Source organism: Asparagus officinalis, chromosome 6 (genome assembly GCF_001876935.1).
Source record: "Asparagus officinalis chromosome 6, Aspof.V1, whole genome shotgun sequence".
NCBI classification, from domain to species: Eukaryota; Viridiplantae; Streptophyta; class Magnoliopsida; order Asparagales; family Asparagaceae; genus Asparagus; species Asparagus officinalis.
The window spans coordinates 30,588,008-30,612,774 of record NC_033799.1 but is presented as its reverse complement, the minus strand read 5'-3'; the positions used below and the strand labels follow the sequence as shown (position 1 = coordinate 30,612,774).

The following is a 24,767-nucleotide window of genomic DNA, read 5'->3' as shown; positions in this document are numbered from 1 at the left end:
GAGGGACTCTAACATGGTATCAGATTAAGTCTAACCCTAATTCCCGTCAACCTGAATGTCTCCATCACTTCCGCCCATCTCCACCGCCATCTTTAGACCCATCTCTGATTAGAATAGCTAACATCCATAATATCAGGTGGATCATGAGCCAAGTGCTTCATCTTCTTCTGAGCACCAATATACAATCTGAAAGATTGAGCCCAAAATAAATACTTTGTACCATTGAGCTTCACAATAGTAGCCATTATCTTCAACGCCAAGTTCTCCAACATTTTTGACTGAAAAAACAGGGTGAAAACCCTGTTCATTTGAGAATCTTATTGCAAACCAAACAAAGTACATCACAGCTAGTTGTAGACTCACAAGGGGTAAAGCAGACCCTCTGCGACTCTACAGCTATCAGACCCATATTACATACTTACTTACAAGGGATACATAAACATCACTAGAGCACATAGAGATTAAGGAAAAGATAGAAAGTCTCATCAGTTTTTCCAATACAAAAGGGAGTAACCATCTAACAGAGTTTATGGAGAAGCCTGAGTTGGTGGACTTGGGGAAAAGTGATCCCCAGAAGCAACTGCGTTATTCTTTGCTAGCTCCTGAAGACCAATGTTGATGGCAGCTCTCCGGAGTCTCCTTGCCAACCTCTCCCTAGCAGCACCTGCCCAAAGTATTGTATATCTCCCAATATTAGAGGCAATGACAGCAGGATATTGTATATCTCCCAATATTAGAGGCAATGACAGCAGGATTAGATTGGCTATCCTTAAAAATTAGAGAGTTTCTACTAAACCAGATCCACCAGCAGGTGCATGGTAGCAGTATAAATTAGAGAGTTTCTACTAAACCAGATCCACCAGCAGGTGCATGGTAGCAGTATCTTCCAAATAGTTCGGATATCCTTGCAAAGATTGGGAGATTTATGGAACTCAAAAAGCTCTTCCATAGACTGAGGCCAACTATTTGGTGAGAGAGAGGGTAAGATAGAGGACTAGATAGCGCGAGCAAAAGGGCATTCAATAAAAAGATGAACATGAGTTTCTACACCAGTTAAACAGAAAGAGCACCTCGGGTCCCCAGTCCAGCCCTTAATGATCAAGTTTGCCTTGGTGTTCAACTTCTTGTTTGAGATGATCCAGTAAAGAACTTTGACCTTGATAGGAATAGAAGTTTTCCAGATCATACTAAGAAATTTAGATTTAATACCTCCAGAGTTGACGAAGGAATAGAGGGACTTAACTGAGTAAATTCCCGAAGGATTGTGTGGCCACCAGAGCTTATCTGGAGTTGGGGAGATACTGAGGTTGGAGGATGCTAGAAGGGTAAGAAGGTGATGCTTTTCTAACCTTTCTGATGGAGAAATTCCTCTTCTGATAAGAGGATGCCAAATCCAGACGTTGTTTAGATATCTGCCTTGAGATCTGATGCTGCAGTTCTGAGTAAGGGCAAGATGATATGCTTTTGGAAATAGACTGCAGAGGGAGTTTTGCGCAATCCATTTATCATGCCAGAAACTACCAGCTTTGCCGTCCCCGATGTTCCACTTAATCAGGTTGAAGAAGGTGGATTTGATGGAGGATAGATATTTGCAGAACCTTGACGCCGAGCACTTAGGTGGATGAGCAAAAGGGTTAGAATCATCTTTAGAGTAGACAGAGAAGAACACTTTGCTTATTAAAGAATTTCTGTCAAAAATTCTCCATAACCATTTAGAGAGGAGAGCTATGTTGAAGATTTCAGTGTCTATAACCCCAAGACCTCCTTCAGCCTTGGATTTACAGACTTTTCCCCATTTGATAAGGCATTTGATGTTCGAATGAGATTGGCTACCGTTCCAAAGGAAATTTCTTCTGATTCTGTCTATAGCCTTGATTAACCATTTCGGCAACTTGAAGAAGGACATATAGTAGAGGGAGAGAGAAGATAAAACTGAATTGAGAAGAGTTAGTCTTCCACCGATAGAGAGAGACTTGTTCTTCCATAACGAGAGTTTCTTTTTAAAAGATTCTAGAAGAGATTGCCACTCTTTTTTGGAGAGTGATCCTCTTTTGAGAGGAAGGCCCAAGTATGAAAAAGGGAGAGAGCCAACAGAGCAACTGAGGATCTCAGCTAGCATCTTACCTTTATGGGGAGATTTACCGAGGTAAAAGAGATTGGATTTGAGGGTATTAACTCTGAGGCCTGATATGTTAGCAAAAATAGTAAGAATAGTGTTGAGAGTGGCTATATCAGAGCGGGAGGCCCTGGATAAGATGATGGTATCGTCCGCAAACTGAATAGTCCTAATGGAGTTAAGTTGCCCTTTCAAATTCAAGTCAGATAAGTCTCCCGCTGCAGCACTGCAGTTCAACATTTTGCTGAGAACATCTGCCACCAGTAGGAAGAGCAAGGGAGATAAAGGGTCACCTTGTTTGAGGCCCTTATAACATCGGAAGAATTTGGTAGGGGAACCGTTCACTATGACGGCTGATTTAGAGGATGACAGAATGTGATGGATCCAGAGGCACCATTTAGGGCCGAAACCCCTGGCTTTGAGGAGAGAGAGAAGGAATGACCAGTTAACACAGTCGAATGCCTTATAGAAGTCAACCTTATAGGCACATATCTCTTTCTTCCCTGAAGAGCAGAAGTTGATCATTTCATGACCAAGAAGAAAAGAGTCAAGAGATGATTTCCCAGATTGAAAAGCTGATTGAGAGTTGTCAATAAGAAGGTGGAGAGCTTTTCTAAGTCTATTAGCCAAGATTTTGGAGAATATCTTGCAGGAACTGTTAATGAGACTAATGGGGCGAAAATCCTTGGGAGAGAAAGCTCCATCTGATTTGGGAATAAGACAGATGTGTGAGTAGTTGATATTTTGTAAAAGATGGGGATGGGAGTGAAGGCCCTGAATGAATTCAATAACATCAGCTTGAACACCAGGCCAAAATCTCTGAAAGAAGAGAATAGGAAACCCATCAGGCCCCGGAGATTTATCGGGGTGTAAGTCGAAAACAGCCTCTGAGATTTCTTGGGGGGAGAAGGGGAGGTCTAGAGGAGAAAGATCATGGTTGTCATTGGGGTAAAGAAGACCCCAGTTAGGCAGAAGTTTGGATGCAGGGGGTTGGTCAAACAGGTTTGAGAAGAAGGAGAAAAAGGTTTGTTTGATATCACTGACTGAAGAGATAATGGAGTTGTTGATAAGGAGGTGGGGAATATAGTTTTTTCTATGGTGATAAGAAGCTACTTTATGGAAGAAGGCAGAGTTGTTATCTCCTTCTTTTAACCATTGGATGCGGGATCTTTGCTTCCATTTGATTTCATCAGCTTTGGCAAGAGCTAGAAGCTGATCTTGCAGGGCTGATCTGAGCTGGAGTTCTTGAGGGGATAAACTTATAGACTCTTCACTAATGTTGAGAGAGTGAATGTGAGATGAAAGGTTAGAAATGGACTGGGATAAGGAGCCAAGACAGTTTTTCCTCCATCATTTGATTCTTTTTTGATAAGTTTGAGTTTGAAAAGAAGAGGTATCAGGGTATCATTCTTCAAAGAAAAAGATTTCCAGGTAGATTCTACGAAGGTTGGGAAAGATGGTAAAGAGAGCCACATCTTTTCGAATCTGAAGGGGGAAGGCTGAAAGGAGGATGAGTTAGTATCCAGCACAATTGGGCAATGGTCTGAGCACGGAGATGGGAAAGCAAACTGCACCATCAAGGGGAATTTGGATTCAAAATCCATGGAGATTAAAAATCTATCCAACCTGGCAAGCGATGGGGAGGATCTATGATTAGACCAAGTGAATTTTCTACCGCTAAGTGGTAGATCTGAAAGAAGAACAGAGTCAATGAGATTTTGGAAAATATTCATATCTCTGATGGAACTGGAGCGACCACTTCTTTCATCAATGCTAAGAGTCATGTTAAAATCTCCAAAAACCACCCATGGGAGGACATGAGAGTCTCTAATTCTTTCTAGTTCCCACCAACATACCTCACTCTCAGACGAATCGCATGGGGCATAAATGGAGGTGGCTACAAAACTCCAATTTGATGGTTTATGGGTGAGGGTGGCCGATACAGAGAATATATCAGAGGATGAGGAAGAGCAGGAGAAAAGGTCATCGTCCCATCCCAAGAGGACACCTCCCCTGGAGTTATGGGCGTCAAGAGAAATCCAAGAGGAAATATTCCCCCCCCCCCCAGGGATTTGAGAAGGAGGGGACTGGGAGAAGACAGTTTAGATTCTTGCAGACCGACAAGGTTGATTTTGGCTAGGGAAATACACTCCCTGACCAACCTACGTTTGGAAGGGTTGTTTAACCCTCTAACATTCCAGGAACCGATATGCATGGAAACAGACATTGAGCAACTTGAGAGAAAAGGAAGACTCATACGTGAGGGGCTACTCCGGACATCGAATTGTGGATGTCTAACAACCCTAGAGGGTCTATAGGCTCTTGGATGCCACAGTTCACAGATATTTCTTCCAATTTCTCCAACTCACAGGAATGAAAAGGGGGAGTGGAGATAGAGGTTGATGATTTGGGTTTAGAAGTACCTGAATACTTACCCTTCTTCGCCTTGGAGAGATGCTTTCTGAAAGGCAGAGACATATGAATACTGCTAGCGGCTTTCTTTTTGAGCCTCTTGGCCTTGCTATTTGCGATCTCGAAGCCTGGAGGGGGATCGGATGAAGAGGCTAGATCCATTGAGTCCGAAGAGCTAATCTGAATGGCTCGGTCTCCTTTGTAGGGGAGGGAGGGGGCATCTTCTAGGTTGGGGAAGGCGGCGATGAGGGTAGCCCATGAGTCTTTGGAGATATTGATCGAAATACCTTTAAAGGATACTTCTATCATCTCTGATGACATCAACATAGCCAAGTTCTCCAACATGGAGAGGTATTAGTAGAAAGCTTTGTGTTTACACTATCAGAGGAAGCCATTGAAGTTAGATAACCAGATAGATAAACCCCAAAAAAATGCAGCAACATAATCAGCCAGACAGTAGAAACTAGATCTAGAGAGAAGACAGCATGAACATGAGGTAGATTAGTAGACAAAGATTGCTGCATCTGTAGACAGAGCAGTAGCAACAGTAACTTGAAGCTACGGCACCAAGAGATAGAGTTGGCAGTCGTGGAATGGCTCGAATCATTCCACGACATTAATTCTTTATAGGGCTTGACGAATATGTCTGGAGTTCCATCACGGAGCAAATCGCGTAGACTACTACAGATAGCTGGCATTGTCAACGACATCCATCACAACATAAAAGCAAACTTCTGAAGATTCACACACTACTTGCTGTACCATTAAGCCTCTAATTTCAGTTGAAGATGCTGCTCCCTATCATAAAACTTTGAAAGGTAATATTTGCAGAAAATCAAGAAATCCACCAACAAAAATGAGAGACGAAAATACAACAACCTAGACACTAATCGAATTGAAAACAACAATCAACCTGCATCATCCACTATATCAGATGTTCAACCATTGCATCCATACATATGACAGGAAACATGCAAGGACTCTTGTAGCTCCCATTGCTAACATCAGGGTGCTTTCTATGCAAACTACAAACCTAATAGAGCTGAAGCAAGAATATTAGATGGACTCATTTCACTGACAAAGAAATGCATCATTGCCTCCATGCACCTTTAAGGAAGAGAGCCTGACTCGGATGACACTATTTAGAGGGAAGATCACATTAAAACGTATAAGAATGACCAGTTATTCAAATAGTTGACTCTTTTTTCCTCTTTTCATGCTTGTTGGTGCGGATCAGTAGACATGTCTTTAGATGTTGACACTGCAGAGGGGTATATGGATCAATAATGACCCATATTTGTGTTTATTGGCCTACTTCCTACTCGATACAATACCGTACAGAGAATTAAAAGGACCAAGGAAATCTGGCTGAATTTATATTACACTGTAATGTATTGAAATATTTAGCATATCGCAAAAAAAACCATAAATTTATGTCTAAAGCAGGTAAAAATATTCTCTTAGTGTTGTGTATCAGATGTTATGCTTCGCTAGTGGTGCTTATTCCGTTAACATGGATATTCATGCTTGCAATATATTTCAGTGTTTGTTTTTCGTAATTACTTCAGCTGCGAGCTCAGAACATGCAGTTTGAACTTACATAAATAATTTTTATTGTCTAGCTGCATCTACATCTTGCACCGGCATGTGTTCCAAAACACTCTTTTAATCTTGTCCTAATCTGTGCTCTGAGACGTGCAGAGCGACAGGGAGATGGAGGTAGTCGTTTGTATAAATATATCATTTTTAATTTATATATTTATTATTCTTAATATTATCTAATATCTTATTTGTCTCATCACATACAGTGCAGTCACAATCCTCTGTTCGCCAACTCGAGCCTCCAATACTAGACATAACCTGCAACCTGATGTTTGAAAAGGGAGAGAAGGCATGGCCTCTGTATCTCAATAATAGGGCCGCCCCATTGGTGAGTATGCCTGAGAAATGGGGAAAGTATGTGGGGTGGAGAGCCCGTGTGTACTGCAAATATCCTTCATTTTAGAATGGAGGCGATGAACATAATAGGTCATTTGATGATTTCTTTATAAGATGTCAGGTATAAATATATTTTATTTTGATTTATCCGATTAATTTGTTATCAATAGGTACAATCTATTTTAAGCATGTGATTCATTTATTGAATATTCAGAAGAATTATGAGTTTCTCCCTCTGGATCCTAATCAGCCTCTCAACCGTAATATTGTTTATCGGAATGAAGTCTCAGTTGCAAGAGAGGGTCCGGTATAATATGGTTCAGGTAAAACAAGAGTGTTTTGAGGTGTGGAAAATACTCCCGAAGAAGAAAGAGGGCTCTTTGGACTACTCCAGCGTTTCTTTGGATTGATAGAGACTCATGGGATAATTTTGTGCGGTTTATTATTGATTCAGAGGACAAGAAGGTGTATATTTTAAACTAAAATCAAATGTTTATTAGGTAATTATAATTTTGCCTTTGTTTGATTACAAATCTAAATATGATAATAACATGCAGGAAGAGGCAAGACGTAATGCGCAGAATCGGGCGTCAAATTTGCATGGTCCGAGCAACTTATACAGGTGGCTCGAGGAACATGAGTCGGGGCTATGTTCGATTGGTAAATTTGCTTCTTAATGCTATTTAAAATTCGTATTTTATAATTCTTAATGTTTTATCGATTATCACCTATATTTTTGGTGAATTGTAGAAATGTCAATCATTGAGGATGGTGGCACACCTACAATGTTGAAACTATATTTGGGTTACCCACTCGTATCAGTAGATAAGATCACTGGAGAGTATACATACCCGGACAACAACACTAAGAGTATTGTGTAAGTCTTCTAGATGAAAATATGATTTACTACGCCCAAAGTTCTTGATTTTTGTCCCTAGAATTATGTGCTGGTTCCACATGCTCTTCGTCACATAATGTTTCTGGATGTGTTCTAAATATTTACAAACTATTGGACCATTTATTTGGTGGGTGTGCTACGTACGTTCTAAATATATCGCTATATGCTGCATGCATTTTTCATTCACATATATCTATTCTAATTGTGCACATCTAATGGGACACACGAGTAATTGTTCTTTTCTAATTGCAGCAGATACACAGTTGTGTTGTTTCTGCTGCTGCTGAATTTTTGCCTTCCGAGAACTTGAATCATTTTTCTGGTAGAAGCTTGAGAGTAATTCCCATGGCAATAAGCAAGAGTCCCGTTCCATGCTGCCCGTCAAAGGCTTGGTAAATATCAAATATGATAGTAGAGCGTTACTGCTTTCCTCGCTGTGGTTATACTGAGAACAATATATATCACCAATAAACAAACTAAAACAGTTTGCAAATACACGTACATGTTTAGAAGTGACAGAGATATCATTATAACATGGCCTGTGGTTGCAGGCCCGAATATTGCAATTAGGGACAAAACCGATACTTGACCGACAAATGTGGCCATCGCTTCAAAAATCAACACACCATAAACATATGGATGCTGAAAGTTCAGAGAGAATATATGCTTTTGTTTACCTGCGGAGAGGCCATCTCTGAGCAACATAGCTACATGCCTGAAATATTTCTTCTCTGTTTGTATATCACGTATCACCTTTGATCAGCACCTGAGGAATAAATTCATGAGCTTGTTGGTTAAAAACCATAGCTGGTGCGCGAGAAGTGAATTGACAAGAAACTTGAGATCACAGTACTAGTTCTGTCACAAGTGCAGTAACACTCTCTGAGATTTCACAGCACAGCTGTTGCTAAACAATAAGATGCACATCAAACTACTAATCAATAGGTAATATAAGCCAACTCTGCTGTGTGTATCTGCAGATACACACTGCTGTTGTATCTGCAGCAGATACACAGCAGTGTATCTGCAGCAGATACACAGCAGTGTATCTGCTGCAGATACACAGGCAGTGTATCTGCAGCATACACTGCTGTGTATCTGCAGCAGATACACACTGCAGATACACAGCAGTGTGTATCTGCTGGTATCTGCAGATACCTGCGTGTCATCTGCAGATACACTGCTGTGTATCTGCAGCAGATACACACTGCTGTGTATCTGCAGCAGATACAGTCACATATATGCAATTTGATTTTATTTCTGTATCATACCTTTAGTTAAATCATCCAGACTTCATTGCAATAATCCATATCAAAGATAGAATTTGTTTTATGCTTAATCTTACTTTTATTTGTTTTTATTTGTTTCTTAAATATATCTACTTTTTGCATTGTCGACTTACAGTTGACTACTTTATATTGTGTAGAATCGAGTCATCCAGGAGGCCACCTTATCAGGGGTCGATTCAGCCACAGAGGACGATGCACTTTGTTTCACCCAGATGGTAGATTCCCTGCACGGAGGGCATCACGGCGGTTATGAAAGAGGCATGGCATTGGTGCACTCGGACTTACTTGAGGACGTCCTCCATACCGGAAATCGACACTTCTAATCAGGAACTACGTCGCGAGGTGGCTGATCTTAGAGCTCGGGTAGCTGAGATGGATAGTCTCAGGGAGGAGTCTAGGAGGAGCTTAGGAGGAATTTAGGTCTCAGATGCATTTGATTACTAAACATATGGTACATACACACTCTCGCATACACGTACATTGGCACAAATATGCATACATCTTATCACGTAAATATCGCCATAGACTTAACACTCAGACAATTATACACTCATACATTGCTACTATTTTATAGGTTAATTCTCAGGGCGCTCGTTCTGCTCCACTCGTAGTGATCCATCAGCTTTTACGCGACCGGCTCCAATTCATCAGCGCACCGAGTATACTCATTCTGCTCGTCCTGCTTCGACTGCAAACACTTCTACTTCCAGTGCTCAAGGTTTGTCACAATGAGAATATTGCTAGGATATTTGCAGACTTAAGGCGTTCGGGCTTGTCCCAAGAGGATATTCTTCGAGGAATTTCTTCTGTTCATTGATTGGATGAATTAGACTATTCCTATCTTATATTTGGATGTATGAGACATTTTGGATATTAGAGACAAATATATAATATTGGATGCTTTTCATTGTGAAAATATGAGTAATTATTGTGCATTTATCTCTAATATTGCATATTGAGTAATTATTGTGTATTTATATATATAATATTGAATATTTAGCATCGCTTGAGATATTTTTGTGTATGTATATGTTTTTAATTCATTGTGTAAAATGTGTATATTAAATGTAAACAGGTAAATAATAAAATAGCTGAAATGGAAAAAAAAAATTAAAATTAATAGGCCAAACGGTTAAAACGTTTGGCCAAATATTTTCCCAAACGGGTACACTCGTTTGGGACAGCATATATGCCAAACGCGTTTCAACCGTTTGGCATATACTGAGGTCCAAACGGGTGTACCCATTTGGACAGCGTTATATTGCAAACGGTTGAAACCGTTTGGCAATTATCGCGGTCCAAACGGGTGTACCCGTTTGGGACAAGTTCCAAACGGTTCAACCGTTTGGGACTAGTTCCAAACGGTTGTACCCGTTTGGGCTACCGTTGGGGAAAAGTTATCCCCAATGGCTTTACCCAAACGGGTGTTTTTTCTGTCGTCAAACGGTTATAACCTGTTGGGAGGGGGTTTTCCCAAACGTTCCAACCGTTTGGGCAGGCCAATTTTGTACTAGTGTCAGCCCTAGAGAAGTAGCAACGATTTTAGAGGATCTTTATATATATATATTATATATATATATATATAGAGAGAGAGAGAGAGAGAGAACAATTTTAATAAGTGAATGGTCCACCAAAGTTTTTATCTATTCATATTGCCTAGGGATCCTTGCATGATATGAAGAGTCTTTTTATATATATAAATGACTGGATAAAAACTTTGGTGGACAAAGGCTTGGTGTCCACTTAAGTTGACATAATCCTATTATGTATATGACATGTTGTGTATAGTGCTTCTCCCTATAAATTTAAAGGTAACTTAACATTATTAAGCATATAATTTATCATTTCTTGTAAATTCTTTCGGCTAAACCATTCTATGGGGAGTATAAGGTGCTGTGCATTGATGAATAATGTCATCTTCTTCATAAAAAATATTAAAACTATCAGGAAAATATTCACCACCTCTATCCGAACGTAACACTTTAATTTTCTTTTCAAGTTGATTTTCAACTTCTTTTTTGTACTTTTTAAACATGTCAAAAGCTTCATCTTTTGTTCTTAAAAGATAAATATACACATATCTACTGCAATCATCAACAAAAGTAATAATGTTTCGTTTTCCTCCTCTAGTTAGCATACCATTTAATTCACATATATCAGAATGTATTAAATCTAAAACTTTAGAATCTTTGCAAGAAACACTTGGAAAAGATTTCGTTGTTAATTTAGACTTAGCAAAAATTTCACATTTATCAAGTTCACCATTAAAGTTAATGAAGTCTAACTTTCTCATATTTTTCAAATAGTAAAAATTTAAATGTGCTAAACGATCATGCCATAAATAAGAAGACTCAACAACATAAACAAAAGACATAACTTTATTATTAATACTGAGTTGATACATTCCATCACAAGAGTAGCCTTTTCCCACAAACATCCCGCTCTTAGACAGGATTATATTGTTTGACTCAAAAGCAACCCGAAACCCTTTCTTACAAAGAAGATCAACAAAAACTAAATTCTTTCTAATTTCGGGTACATACAGAACATTTATACGAGTCAATTTCTTTCCACAAGTAAAATCTATATCAACAACCCCTTTTCCAGCAACCTTTGCACAAGCATTGTTCTCCATTTGTACTTCTGTAATTTCTGAATTTTCTTCAAATCCTTTAAACATGGATTTATCCTTGTAGACGTGAATTGTTGCACCCGAATCAAGCCACCATCCAGACTTAACAGAAGTCATATTGATTTCAGAAATCATAGAGACTAGATTCTCTTCTATCATATTTGAAGAAGCCATTGATTTTACATAATTATTTTTTTCTATGGAGAATTCTTTAGTAAAATGTCCAGGCTTATGGTAAATAAAACAGGACCCTTTTTTCTTCTAGAAATTCTTCCTTTTAAAGTGTTGTCCACTTTTCTTTAATTGAACATTCCCATTTTTTACTGAAGATTCATTCTTTTCCACTATGTGGACCTTAGAATCACTTTGAATAGAATTTTTTGAATTATGTAAGTGTGACTCCTCTTCAATTCGAATATACTTCTGGAGTTGTTCCAAAGAGATGTCCTTAGTTTTATGCATTAGTTTCTTCGAGTAATCTTTCCAAGTTGAGGATAGTTTTGCAATAATTATAGCAACTTGAAAAGACTCTAGAAGAACTATTTTGAGAGAATGAATCTTATTAATAAGAACCTCCAATTCACGAACTTTCTCTAGGACAGACTTGTCATCAATCATTTTATATTCTAGATATTTTGCAATTAGATACTTGTTTGTACCTTCCTCCTCGGCTTTGTATTTAAATTCCAGTGCGTTGCAAATTTTCCTTGCTAACTTTATCCTAGTGAAAAGATCATATAGCCGGTCTGAAAGTGTGTTCAGAATGTGGCCACGGTACAACACTTCATCTTCCTCCCGTTTCGCCTTTTGCTTTTTGATTTCTTCTATTTCCTCCTCAGTAAGTTGTTTCCCTTCTGCACTTGGTCTTGGATCTTCTATAGGCTGCAGTGTGCCGCCCCAGGGTTCACACAAGGCTACAGTCCAAGGTGAAACCCGGATTGTCAAACCTGCCAAGCACCAAACATCATGCTACGACATGTTTTATCATCACAGTCACTATCTCTCTAGTGAAAACAATAAATAAGTAAAAGTACCGACAGACAAATAATAAAGATAGAACAAACCCGGTGTACATAGAAATAATAGGAGAGTAATCATCAGTGAGCCCAACTAAAATAGAATAGAAATATCTCTGAGTCTGAAATAAATCTCAAGTACAATGAGTCAAATAAAATCTCAATATGGCATTCCGTCTCTACAAAATAAAATACAAATCTAGAGTCTGAAAAATAAACAACTAAATGTGGAATTCTGAAATAACTACAAATATAATAATATCTAGATGGAATCTAAGATGTAATCCCATCAACCTACGACTCTCCGTGCGTCAGACTCGCTGTCTGAAATAGAGGAAAAACAACGAGGGTTAAAGCGCTAGCGAGATCATCTCCACCACTCCTAAAAGGAAGGGGTAGGAGTATGTAAGAAAAATAGAGTCAGTACATATAAGTATGAAATCATTCATATAACTCTAACTGGAGATTAGTATTTAGAAATCCACAACACGAGAATTAGTATGTCGAGCAAAATAATCCAAACAAGTAAACCCTCATGTATATACTATGTCTCAAATTGTGACTTCCTAAATACCAACTCCAAACTCTATGAATGAAAAACAGCAAAAAAAAAAAGAAAACATTCCCAAACCTCAAACATGTAAAATAAATATCTCGTCTCAAAACTACACTCGAGCAGACAGCTCTAATGTAAGGGGAATCTCATCCAAAACAAAAATTAACCATAAACCATATCATGTAAGCCACGATCTCAAAGAAAGTACCCTACTCACGGGAATCCAATATAAAAGCCAAACTACAACTGATATTACTTATATGTGTGCATCTCCTTGTGCAATAGCGATACTCTTGTAATAATCTTACTCAATCGCTCTGTGACAATATGTTTTATCTTCCTATTCCGGACACATGAAATGTCGATACATTTGTAATATTCTTACTCAATCGTCCTGCGAAAATAGGTTTTATCTCCCTATTCCGGATACATGAAATGACGATACTTTTATAATACTCTTACTTAATCGTCCTGTGGAAATAAGTTTTATCTCCTTATTCCGGATACATGAAACGACGATACTTTTGTAACACTCTTACTCAATCGTCCTGTAAAAATAGGTTTTATCTCCCTATTCTGGATATATGAAATAACTTTTTTTCATATGTTAACTAACTCACATGTATCAACTACCCCAACATTGTACATCAAATAAACAATCACTTGAACTGAGTGTACGTACACATAACTCGGTGTGCGTGTCCATATTTGGTGTTCACCATCATCCCAGGTATTAAACAACTCTTAATCATTATAATATAATAGTACAAGATCGAGAAACTCTCTTAAAAATAAGAAACAATAGCGAAACTCAAGAAACTTTCACGTTATATATCAACTATTTCAAATCAGCACATTTGTAGTTTTTTGCAGAACATATCATTAATAAATTAAGTATATCTTTCTCTAGACAAACTCTTTTTAAGAATAGTACTTTATTTTGGAAACTAGATTCACATAGCTATCATTTGACCCTAGTTTGGTTCAGTTTGGAGTTCATATGATATATCTAATTTCTAGTTAAACGTTATATATGTACAACAGTTTTTCTACAGAATATATCATTAGTAAATTGAGTATATCTTTCTCTAGGAAAACTATCTTTAGGAATGGTTTTCTGTTTTAAAATCTAGATTCACATATCTTTCAATTGGCATTAGTTTGGTTTAATTTGGATTTTATTTGTTATTTCAAATTTCTAGTTAAACAGTATATATGTGCAGTAGTTTTTCTGCAGAACATAACAAGCATGATTATTTGCATAGAAAATCATATTTAAACATTCAATCATGCACAGAACTTTAAAATGAAAAATAAAACATCTAAATTTAGATAAAAACCATTTTAAATCATTTTTAGATCTTAAAATACTTCTGTAAAATGCATGCTTAATCTCTTTAACATGAAAAAACCTAGTCTTTATACATCTAATACAAAAGATCTGATTTTTATACACAAATTAATTGATTAGGCTCTATAAAACTCATTAGAAACTCTTTAAAAATATTTTAAAAACTAGGAGAGGGAATAGCAGAGATGAAACTTACCTGAGACATGTTGAAAAACGTGCAAGATGCAATACCAACGTAGATCCCTAAGCCAAAAGCCAAAAACAAACCGAAATCCCGCTCCAAAACCTTTGAATCTTATTCAAAAATCAAAATAGGGTTTGTGGAGAAGTTTGGTGGCTACTAGGGTTTTAAAATACTGAAATAGTACTAAAAATTTCATGAATACATGTTATATATAGTAGAAAAACGGGTATGGGCCTAAAAATACCCGAAACCAACTCGAACCAGGAAACTAATCTGACTAGGAAATTCCCCTTCGGTATTTTGAATGTAACTTTCTAATCTAACCTTAGAATAAGGTGATATAAGACTGGTTGGATAGATATTGAAGAGACCTACAACTTTGGTCTTTTATATTTTTCTAAATTCTAACTGTATCGGTATGTAAAATATAAAAACTCTCAACTGGTATTTTATAAGTATGAAATCATTCATATAACTCTAACTAGAGATTAGTATTTAGAAATCCACAACACGAGAATTAGTACGTCGAGCGAAATAATCCAAACAAGGAAACCCTCATGTATATGCCATGTCTCAAATTGTGACTTCCTAAATACCAACTCCAAACTTTATGAATGAAAAACAACAAACAAAAAAAAAACATTCCCAAACCTCAAACATGTAGAATAAATATCTCGTCTCAAAACTACACTCGAGTAGACAGCTCTAATGTAAGGGGAATCTCATCCAAAACAAAATTTAACCATAAACCATATCATGTAAGCCATGATCTCAAAGAAAGTACCCTACTCGCGAGAATCCAATATGAAAGCCAAACTACAATTGATATTACTTACATGTGTGCATCTCCTTGTGCAATAGCGATACTCTTGTAATAATCTTACTCAATCACTTTGCGATAATAGGTTTTATCTCCCTATTACGGACACATAAAATAACGACACTTTTATAATACTCTTACTCAATCGTCCTACGGAAATAGGTTTTGTCTCCCTATTCTGGATATATGAAATGACGATACTTTTGTAATACTCTTACCCAATTGTCCTGTGGAAATATGTTTTATCTCCCTATTCCAGATATATAAAATGACGATACTTTTGTAATACTCTTACTCAATTGTCCTACAGAAATAGATTTTATCTTCCTATTCCGGATACATGAAATGACTCTTTTCATATGTTAACTAACTCACATGTATCAACTATCCCAACATTGTACATCAAATAAATAATCACATGAACCGAGTGTACGTGCACATAACTCGGTATGCGTGTCCATATCTGGAGTTTGCCATAATCCCAGGTATTAATCAACTCTTAATCATTATAATATAACAGTACAAGATCGAGATACTCTCTTGAAAATAACAAATAACAGTGAAACCCAAGAAACTTTCATGTTATATATCAATTATTTCAAATCAGCACATTTATAGTTTTCTGCAGAATATATCGTTAGTAAATTGAGCATATCTTTCTCTAGACAAACTCTTTTTAAGAATAGTTTCTCATTTTTGAAACTAAATTCACATAGCTATCATTTGGTACTGGTTTGGTTCATTTTGGAGTTCATATGATATCTCTAATTTCTAGTTAAACGTTATATATGTATAGCAATTTTTCTGCAGAACGTATTATCAGTAAATTGAGCATATCTTTCTTTAGGAAAACTATCTTTAGGAATGATTTTTTGTTTTGAAATCTAAATTCACATATCCTTCAATTGGCATTAGTTTGGTTCAATTTGGATTTCATTTGTTATTTTAAATTTCTAGTTAAACAGTATAGATGTGTTGTAGTTTTTCTGTAGAATATAACAAGCATGATCATTTGCATAAGAAATCGTATTTAAACCTTCAATCATGCACGAAACTTTAAAACGAAGAATAAGACATCTAAATTCAGATAAATAACATTTTAAATCATTTTTAGATCTTAAAATACTTCTGTAAAATGCGTGGTTAATCTCTTTAACATGAAAAGACCTAGTCTTTATACATCTAATACAAAAGATCTAATTTTTATACACAAGTTAATTGATTAGGTTCTATAAAACTCATTAAAAACTTTTCAAAAATATTTTAAAAACTAGGAGAGGGATTAGCAAAGATGAAACTCACCTGAGACATGTTGAAAAATGTGCAAGATGCAATGCCAACGTAGATCCCTGAGCCAAAAGCTAAAAACAAACCAAAATCCCGCTCCAAAACCTTTGAATCTTACTCAAAAATCAAAATAGGGTTTATGGGGAAGTTTGGTGGCTACTAGGGTTTTAAAATACTAAAATAGTACTAAAAATTTTGTGAATACATGTTATATATAGTAGAAAAACGGGTGTGAGCCTGAAAATACCCGAAACCAACTCGAACCAGGAAACTGATCTGACTAGGAAAATACTCTTTTGGTATTCTAACTGTAACTTTCTTTTCTGACCTCAAAATGAGGTGATCTAGGACTTGTTGGATAGATATTGAAGAGACCTACAACTTTGATCTTTTTTGTTTTTCCAAATTCTAATAGTATCAGTGTCTAAAATATAGAAACTCTCAACTGGTTATTTTTCCCAGATTTTCACTCTTGGCCTTTGTGCATGTTTGACTCATTTCTTTCTCTTTAACTAACTTGTTTATACTCAAAACATATGTTAGTATGATCATACACCATATATTCATATTTATCTCAATAAATATCCACTTATTATGATTAATCATATGTTAATTATATTAACACAAATTTTTAGGGTTTTACATGCAGTTTGGGGTCGAGGATGTAGGAGATCTTCAATGCTGTAAGAAGGAACATCATCTTGTCTTGCTAGCGGGAGAAATTATTCTCGTCGAATCGGTCCAATTTGACCATGTCTTGATCCATCACCTTGATTGATTCCGACTCCATTGTTACAGAAATATTTCTTTAAGATTGTTAGAAAAATTATAAAGGAGATAAAAATTCTGAGGCGTGAAACACTTTTCTTAAAGAAATATTTTCCCCACTTGATATTCAAAGTTGTTTCGGGTTAATACAAATTTTCTTCTCAGGATACAATAGAAAATAAAAATTCCAGCAAGCAAAACTGGAAATTTCTACTTAATTCGTTGTGAAATAATTTTGTAGTATTGTAGATGTTTTCGACAGAATTTTTTTGAAAAAGAAGGTAGGTTTAGACATCTTTGACATGGTTAATGGCAAGTTCTAAAGGAACTAAATACTTATATTTATAGACATCTTCATCCAACTAACTCATATTGTCATGTTGTTTTTGTGATATTCCTTTGTTGACTGTGATATCACGCTTCTTTAGGAAGTGTGTGTGTGTGAGTGAGTGAGTGAGTGAGACTCCTATCAACTTAAGTTGATGTCCACTAAACTTTCTATCCACTCATTTATTAATACAAAAAATATTTTCATATCATGCAAGGATCCCTAGGCAATATAAGTGGCTAAAAAGTTTAGTGGATAACTTTTTGCTATCCACTTAAGTTGACACAAGTTTTGCTCTATATTCTTGATGAATGGCATGTAGAGACAATTCTTTCGGTTATAATTGGCACACTGAGAACTAACTCACATTGTCATGTTGTTTATGCGATATTCCTTTGTTGACTGTGATATTGCGTTTCTTTAGGAAGTAAATATTCTTTTTTATGAATGATAGGTAGAGATAACTCCCTTAGTTATAATTGGCACACTGATCACATTATTATGAGCCAACACTAGATTCTCTACAATAACTTCCACAATAATGCAGAGCAACAGCTTGTTCTTATGGTAGTAGACCAATTTTATTAAGAAATAATCCCTCAGCATATTTTACCACATGCTTTCCTAAAACAACTTACAACAATAAGAAATAAAGTGCCTCTTTCCCATAAAACTAGTTGGATTGCATGTGCAATGTACGTGGTAAATTTTTTATTTTTTATTATATATTTATAATTTTATTTAGGGAAATATTTGTTATTAAATTATTGGCTAAATATCCATATTGGTATTTTAATTCCACCCTAATTTCCAACAAGGTATTTTAAATAGGCAAACCCGTTTTAAGACATTTTAATTGATCTAACTAATCAATAAGGCATGTTTTCTCGTCGGCGGGCAAATTTCCGACAAGATCTCGTCACGTGCATGGCACGTGATGTCTCAAAACTCATTTTTAGCAGCGGTTGCCCGCCGACGAGAAACCATGCCTTATTGGTTAGTTGGATCAATTAAAATGTCTTAAAGCAGATTTACCTTTTTAAAATACCTTGTTGGAAATTAGGATAGAATTAAAATACCAATATTGGTATTTAGCCTTAAATTATTGAATGTAAGCAATGGATCAAACATATAGACATAAGCTAAAAATTTAATATTTGAACAATGAAATTAAATTTAGTGATTGATTGGGTGATAGTACACCGGTTGCATCTATAACGTGATCGATCAATCAAATATTATCACAAGAATATACGTAAAAGTAATGTTTGGTGATGTGGATGTAAATCCAAGCTCATGACATCAGAAGTTTGACTAAGCCTTTGCAATACCTAATGTGTGGGTACATATATTCACACATGAAAATTTCAAAATCCCACATAAATTCCAAAACAATCATTAAACTTTGTCCTTCCCTTTAAATATCATCTGCTATCTTTAGCATTATTTGCATTAAACTGCCCTATTTTATGCTGAAGATCTACAAGAAAATCACTTATTACCTTTGCCTTTGAACTCTTTTTTAAGTCAATAAACTTTAAGGGTACTTTTTTTAAACTTTTAAATTTATAGATTTTCAAAGTCCCATTTGTATCTTTGATTTTTTTTTGAATTTTTTGCTGGACCTTTATTCTGATTGGTGAGCGGATCCTCTGGATTGAATTGCTAACCAGAGTTGCATACTTTCTTTTGAGTGTCATTGACTTTGAAAATATCTTCAGCTTGTTCACACAACCACTACCTACACCCAAATTAAGTGGACATTATTAGAATATATTGCTTTCCAACAAATAAATGTTTAGGTTCAATATCTTTCATTCTTTTTAATTAAGTAGAAATCCCGGTCTGATTTATTTATTAGTTAAAATGTTTTAATCAAGTGGGATGAGTGTACTCAAGTCTGTTTTTGTATCCCAATTAGAAAAAGTGGAATTGGCGAGCTCAAGTTTGTTTTTTGTATCCCAACTAAAACAATGGAATCACAATTTTCCTAAAGGGCAATGAGCTTTTACTTGATCTTATCCATTAAAACTTTTCATTCATAAATAAACTTATCCTTCCATAAAAATACCTATTATACCAATAAACATGTTCACCAATGATTATAACAAATTTTGAACTAATTTAAAGTTCATGACAAAGCTCTAATAAAGAATAGATAGGGAGCAAGTAGTAAATGAATATTTTTTACTTCTTTGTTTTATTTATTATCTTATTACTTATTTTTTCTTATAACTTTAATGATATGTGAGGGCAATCTCTCACTTGGGACTTTCTTGGCATCTTGAGTTTTCCTACCATTGCATTTCGCAACCCCTGGGGTTAAGAATGTACGTTAGCGTCATAATGCAAGTAACTTGTTCAAAAAGAAAATGATCAAATAATATCATAATGATGTGCTCTATCATGTTGTATTTCAAGATAATATTGGATATACTGCACATTTGTCATTGACAATAACTAAAAATAGGTATTGTTTATTCCAGGAATATTTGATCTCTAGAACCATGTTGATGGATATCGGACTTAAAAGTTGAAGGTAAAACTTTCGCGTCAAATGTCCATATAATGTGTTTGTGATTCTTTAGCATGCAATGAAAGTAGATAAAAGAGACTCTTTACCACAACAAGGCTTTCCATGCGATGTCTCAGCTTTCTCTGTATGAAACCTCTAGTACACTGTGAATATTATTAGCATGCTTTAATGATAAATTGATATATATTATACCCCAACAATTTGATAAAACCAGTAGTACCTATAAAATGTTTTATAAAACAAAGTCCCTGAAGAGCCTATCTGATCGATTGCAGCCGAAACTTTAGGTGCTTTAAATTCATGTAGTTGATCATTAAAGAAATAGGTCCAAATTATGTAGTTTGATTGTCGAGATGTTTGATTTCTCATAATGCTGATATTTACCATTCGATTGGATTTACACGTTTAGAATCTTAACTCCTAATTTTGAGATCAAATGAGAAAATGAGACTGAATTTCACATAAACTATGACCAATTTCACAAGAATATTTTTGAACTGTACTTGAATCTATAATTGTGCATTATCAAATATGACATCCAAATGGTTGTATTTCCCTCAAAATGGGCATTTAGAAATCTTGGACTGACAATAGACTCCATTAAACATAATATGCAGGCAAGTAACTGGTCACATACAAATGAGGTATAAATTTCTACAATGCTAAGTGAAATAACAACCTGATAGTAAACCTATAGGTCGTTATATTGACTCAACTACATATGTGTTCAAGCAAATATTATCAAGTGATCTCATTTCATAAAATATGTTTTCCAGTCGCGATGTTTAGTAATTTAATAATAATTTTTATACAATAAAGCCATAGAAGCATAAAGAATAGGTAAAGTTTACTGAGATACAAATATACTTAAGAATGCGAATATTCAAAATACAAAACATACTTCCATCATGATTCCCCTCAAACTTTCAGAGGTAGAAGGAACACACTTTCCAACTCTCAATCGGAAATCACCAAGTTGATATTGAAAACCCTAAAAAATATAGCAGAAAACACACTTTCCAACTCTCAATCGGAAATCACCAAGTTGATATTGAAAACCCTAAAAAATATAGCAGAATATCATAAAAACAAAGGAAGAGTTATATTCAAATTTCTTCCATGAATTAGAAGGATGGTATACTTACAAACTACATAAACCAAAGGAAGAGTTATATTCAAATTTCTTCCATGAATTAGAAGGATGGTATACTTACAAACTACATAAACCATATTAAATCAGAACTTATCTATAAAATCAACACAAAACAAAAATGAAAAAAAAAACATAAAAAAACCATAATATACCCCCAAATCAAAAGACCAGTTTCCCCAACATTAAAAATAAACAAACCCATGAATCTCATATTAAACTAAAACTAATGCACACCAAAATGAGACCTTGTAAAAAAAGAAAAAAAAAGAAAGGGTTAAAGAAAAAAATCAAAACATAATACAACAACAAGAGTAATAAAGCCTTTATCCCAGATTTGGGGTCAAGCATCATGAATCTATTCTTTTCTTTCATTCAATTCTATTATGCCTTTATCCTCTGCTAAATAAGCTATAATCATTTCCTACTTAATTACTTCAACCAAGTTCAATTCAGTCCACCTGCAACCTCTTTTGCCCATTGACGATAATCATATCAGTTCTCCTCACTGGGTGCCTTTAGTTGTCACCGTTATACAAGATAAAACCATTTCAGTTGATTCTCTCATTTTATCCTGATAAAAGCAACCTCTAATCTCCTACAAATTCATTCATTTTATATCCTATCTTCAAGAGTATATCCACAAGACCATAATAACATTCTCAATTATGCTACATCCATATTTTACACATATTGTTTTTACTTTCTCAGTATTTTTGCGCATGTTGTTCTTTGAAACACAGTCCAATTCCAACAAAAACCCATCTCTCTCGCATGACAATCAATCCCAAATCAACCACAAGATTATAACTTGTCAACAAAACCAACATTAAATATCAAATTTAAAATAAAGAAACAAGAAAAATACCTCAAAAAAATTAAGCACAATCCGAGCTTTATAAGACTGCAACTTCTCCATAATAACTTGAATCGACAAATTCGCTTCAAGAACAATCCTATGAGCCCTCAATATGAAATAGAACTTGTTCAGCTACTCTTGCCTAATGACTCTAAGCTCCATAGTGATTTGCATTGTAGCGGGAGAAATCTATGAAACAAACAGCTTGGAAATTATCAATGAAACCACCCAGATGAATATATATTGTCCCCAGTAACATCCCAGCAGGTCATTTGGCAAAGCTCAAATAATCAATCGAGCAATCAAAGAAAATAAACCAGAAAAGTGAATTAGAAATAGCATATGATAATACATATATCTCATAAGCAAACCTAAAATGGCTATATAATATCTATCCACACATACTTTACCGTGAATATAGTGTGAATAAGAAATCAAAGGGCACATATGCCCCTTAAGTAGAATATCTACTTTAACTATTTCATGTCAATACAATTTGTTGAGTTGACACACAAACAAATATGGTAAGATAATAACTTGGAATGACAATTAACTGACAAGAATGTACAAACACAAGCATGTTTGCATAGCAACACATTTGCATCACAGCACAACATAATATGCATGAAATTAATGTGGTCTCAATAAGCAAAAAACTTTTCCATATGTGGACAATCTAATTGGAAAAAGGAAATCTCATTCAGTGCAATATGATAGATTTAAAATGATATGCAAATGATCATTACTAAGGAAGAGGCTTTGTTATGATAAATCAGTTATATTAGCATGGATGAAAAAAATTAGCAATAAATATGGTACATACTTGCTCATGAGTTTTTTTATGATACCGATTATGAGATACACCTTGCGCAAGCTGCTTCTTCACCCTACCACCTATATAAAGTTTAGACAGGCACCCATGCGCTTTAGCAATAAGACCGGTCCTTAAGGCACATAAACTAAATTGTGCCATTGCCCTGTTAAATAGAAACTAAGAGGATATGTCCATGAGTTGAATCTCTTCTTGCAAATGACTCATCAACAAAAGGTCGCATGCAGTTGAGAACTCATCAAAGATAGCATGATGATATATGTCACAAAGCATTGCTCTTGCCTTGGTTCTCTCATCCCCATACCTATAGATAAGAGGCACATGAAATCCTAGGTCATATGTATAGGCTGTATTTTGCTAATGTTTGTTGTCAAAATAACATACTTGTAAATGATGTGCCAGCCTCATGTTTTTTTGGATACAAACTTTTTTGTGGCTGAGGTCCTTCAAAACATCCTCTATGGCATCTTCCCGTTTTTCATCAAGTGCCTATTTCTTAAAGAGTATAATAACACACATCAATTCAGAAGGAACACAAGGAATATTATCAAAATATAAGAAGATATATTCTTGATAAAGCACACAAACCATTCGTAAATCAAATAGCCGCCTCTCTAACAACTGTTTTTCCTTCAAAAGCTGTAGCTCCTAGAATTAATAACAAAAGAAGAAGTTGAAGCCCAATATTCTCCAATTATATGTATATAAGTGGAAAATTCTGAGTTCATGTCAAATCCATACTTGTTCACAATTCACATGCATCAACAATTTGTTCACGAAGCATCATAATTTCCTCTTCTTGTAACCGTGACCTCGTTTGAAGTTCCTATCCAATAACTTGAAGAGACAAATTAACAACCCCAAACAAGAACAGTATCCAAAAAAGGGTTAATTGCACTTAACACCCTAAAGCTCTGTCGATTTTCAAATTCAATGAGTGTTGAAAAAAAAATTCAAAATTAGGATATTAAAATTGCAACTAACTGAAAAAAGCCAAAAATTTTAATAACAATTACCGTGAGCTCTGGATCCATCGACAAATTATTCTCTTCAATTCTGGCTTTTCTACCAGATTCCCTTTGCAAATGATGCCTACCAAGCAATAAACACTTTAATCGAACAAATAAAACACAAAACCTCAACAATTAGCAACAAACAAAGCCTAATTTGAGTCTAACTTGATCGATGAATCCGAGCTAGGGTTCCAAAATCCAGCATCGCCGTTTCCGACCATGAATATAGTCCCCGATTGCATCGCCGCCGTCGCAGGAGGCGCAAATTTTCCAGAGGAGTGGCGGCTCGATTGGACAAGATTCGGTTGAGTATCAAAAGAATCGTGCATTTTCGAGTAAACACAAGGTTTCTTGAAATAGAAAGACAGAATTTTGATTCTGATGATGAAATTGGAGAGAAAGGAGAGCGATGCTTTGTGCAATTTGTTAAGGAAGAGAAGGTTTGTGGATGATGAGGATGTTTTCGGTAAAAGTTACCTTCATTGCTGAATTCATTATAATATCAATCGTTTACAAAGAATTCAAATTTTAACAAAAGAAAATGAAAGATTACAACTTTCTCGAAAATAACGCAAGTTCCGTTCATCGTTTCTTGCTTGCGTGGGTCTTTAGCCGGTGACAGGGATGTCGATATCCGTGGACTACCTGACAATCAAATCAGATCCAGAACTCCGTCGATTCATGAAGGAATCTAGAAGCAGAAGCGCTTATCTCGGCAACGGCGAAATCAGATCCAGAACTCCGTCGATTCATGAAGGAATCTAGAAGCAGAAGCGCTTATC

At 35.6% G+C, this 24,767-nt stretch overlaps 1 long non-coding RNA gene across 6 annotated transcripts; it reads right to left on the bottom strand.

The window, feature by feature from the left end:
- Window positions 21,141-24,463, bottom strand: LOC109845605. 6 transcript variants are annotated; one of them, XR_002248437.1, is made up of 7 exons: window positions 24,151-24,463; window positions 23,989-24,064; window positions 23,714-23,798; window positions 23,561-23,620; window positions 23,357-23,467; window positions 22,150-23,276; window positions 21,141-21,191 (listed from the first exon to the last, which is right to left on the bottom strand). It is a non-coding gene; the product is annotated as an uncharacterized LOC109845605 (long non-coding RNA). The 6 variants fall into 6 exon arrangements; XR_002248436.1 differs by having other exon boundaries at window positions 23,357-23,620; XR_002248435.1 differs by having other exon boundaries at window positions 22,150-23,467.